We start from the raw sequence: 3122 nt of genomic DNA on the forward strand, positions 1-3122 counted from the left end.
TTCATGCTGTTGAAGTCACTGGAAATTGCAATGAAATCAAATCAAATCAAATCAATTAATTTTTGTAAGGCCCAAAATCACAACAACAGTTGCCTCTGAGGGCCACAGGGAGAAATGAATCAACAATGTCTGTGGTGGCGATGGAGTCAGACAATGTCTGTGGTGGCGAGGGACGATGTCCCAGGGTCCTCTGTCCTTAGACTCTCCTTCTCGGCCAGGAAAAACTACAAAAAAAACCTCTTTGGGAAAAAAGCGTAGAAACCTGGAGGAGTTCCAGTGAAGGAGAGATCCGACTCTCACAGACGGACACGAGGAGACTGGAGCTGGAGCCACTCTTCAGGCAGATGAGGGACCGTCGGAGGCGAGCAGGGCCCACTCTTCAGGCAGATGAGGGACCGTCGGAGGCGAGCTGGACCCACTCCTCAGGCAGATGAGGGACCGTCCACACAGGGCAGGGACCACTTCACCAGGGGAGGGGCATCTGGGTCCACAGGTCCTCAGGAGTGAGAGAAAGAAAAGAAGGCGGTGAACAGTTTGCAAGTGGAATCAAAAAATAAATATTGTTTGATAGCATAAGTAGTCAGAAGAAGAAGAGGATAGTGCTCAAGCTGTCATACTTCCCCCAGCATAGTTACTCCTAGGGCAGCGTAGCTAAAGCTGTGGGTTTATGTTTCTGTTCCTAACTAGTCTGACCATAAGCGATTTCGAAGAGGAACGTTTTAAGCCTGGACTTAAATGAAGAGACTGTGTCAGCATATTTAACATGGGTCGGGAGCTGATTCCATAACACAGGAGCTTGGTAGCTAAACGCTCTACCTCCTACAGTACTTTTAGAGACTCTTGGGACCACCAGAAGGCCGGCATTCTGAGAGCGAAGAGCTCTGTTTGGATGATATGGTTCTATAGCATCTTTGAGGTAGGATGGGGCCATGTCATTTATGGCTTTGTAGGTCAAGAGTAGAATTTTGAATTTGATTCTAAACTCGACGGGGAGCCAGTGAAGAGACTTCAGCACCGGCGTAATGTGCTCTCTTCTTTTTGTTCCTGTTAGTAATCTTGCTGCTGCATTTTGAACCAGTTGAAAGCTTTTTATGGAGCTTTTAGGACACGCTGCAGGGAGTTACAGTAGTCTAATCTAGTCGTTACAAATGCATGGATAAGTTTTTCGGCATCACTTTTAGGCAGAATTCTTCTGATGTTGCGCAAATGGAAATAGGCTGTTTTACAAGCTTGATTTATATGAGCTTTAAATGAGAGCTCCTGGTCAAATAAGACTCCAAGGTTTCTTACAGTAGAACTGGAGGCTACACTGACATTGTCCAGTGTGACTATCTGCTCAGATAGAGAGTCTCGTAGATGCTTAGGGCCAAGCACAATGACCTCGGTTTTTTCAGGGTTAAGAAGCAGGTAGTTTAGTGTCATCCAGGTTTTTATCTCCTTCACACAAGCACTAAGTCTGTCTACTTGATCGCTCTGATCAGGTTTCATTGATAAATACAGCTGAGTGTCATCTGCATAGCAGTGGAAGTTAATGTCATGCTTTCTGATAATGTTGCCTAATGGCAGCATATAAAGAGTAAACAGAATTGGACCGAGTACCGAACCCTGTGGCACACCGTAAATTACTTTAGAGCATGGTGAGGAGCTCTGGTTTACATTAACAAATTGGAACCTATCAGATAGATAGGATTTAAACCAGCTGAGGGCTGTTCCTCCAACACCTACATCACATTCTAACCTCTGCAGTAGAATGTTGTGGTCGATGGTGTCAAACGCTGCGCTGAGGTCCAACAGAACCAGGATTGAGACCAGTCCATCGTCAGCGGCTAATAACAAATCATTTGTGACTTTAACTAGTGCAGTTTCAGTGCTGTGGTGGGCTCTGAACCCTGACTGGAAAACTTCAAATAAGTTATTGTCCTGCAGGTGGCGACAAAGCTGTTTTACTACAACTTTTTCAAGGATTTTAGAGACGAAGGGAAGATTTGAAATAGGTCTGTAGTTTACCAATAGGTCGGGATCTAGATTAGGCTTTTTCAGAAGAGGTTTAATGACTGCATGTTTGAAGGACTGTGGAACATAGCCACTTTGGAGTGAAGTATTTATTATATTAAGAATAGGGTCTATAATTAGGGGAAGAATGTCTTTGAGAAATACAGTTTATTATGGGAGAAAAAATAATAATAATGACAATAATTCATGAAAAAATCTAAAATGAGTCAAACAATTAAGATCAGATAAGATAATCCTTTATTGTCCACACATGGGGAAATTTCGGTGTTACAACGCAGTAGATACAGGAGGAAGGACAGATAACTTATAGGAAGTTTGAATAAACACTCTTTATTGAAGAACTCTTATAAACAAAACAAAAACTCTTATTAACAAGACTCCTCTCATATCTTAATAGGGAATGGAGGAAATAAATAAAATAAAAATATAAAAATAAAATAATAAAATAAAAATAGCTAGCATAAGACTAAATAATACTACTAATAATGGTAAAGGAAACACTCAAATATTTAAAACACAAATATTTACTTTATAGAAAAGCTGGGACATCGGTGCACCTAAAACAAGAATTTATATTTTTAAATATTAAAGCCACAAATAACGATTATTTGAAAAGTCGACAAGTCAGTGGTTATTTGTTGGATTAGTCGATTAGTCAAACGATTATGCGCATTGTAGGTTGAGACTTTTTGAATACATTATTAACCAAATAAAGGGTGAACTATTGTAACCAATGTTTTCTTGTTGAGAATGTTTCAGAAGGTATTTACATAAAAAAAATCTCGCCAGCTCGCAATTCATGTACACTAAATTAGCTAAACTAAAATTACATTAAGTGTGTGAGGAAAAGAGTCTGTTCTTTCAGACATAGAACTGCATTAAACAGAAAATTATTGAATCACAATCGGGCGATTTCGTAGAAAAAGCAGATTGTCACAGGGTCACAATTCGATTTTTTTCACTACTCATTCAGTCCAAATAACGAGTACCATATTTTCTGGACTATAAGTTGCACCTTTTTTCATAGTTTTGGCCGGGGTGCGACTTATACTTATATTACTTATATTATATATACTTATATTATATTATACTTTTATACTTATACTCTG

Source organism: Eucyclogobius newberryi, unplaced genomic scaffold, assembly GCF_026437365.1.
Source record: "Eucyclogobius newberryi isolate DKJ021-1_F unplaced genomic scaffold, fEucNew1.0.hap1 SCAF_21, whole genome shotgun sequence".
In the NCBI taxonomy this organism is placed as follows: Eukaryota; Metazoa; Chordata; class Actinopteri; order Gobiiformes; family Gobiidae; genus Eucyclogobius; species Eucyclogobius newberryi.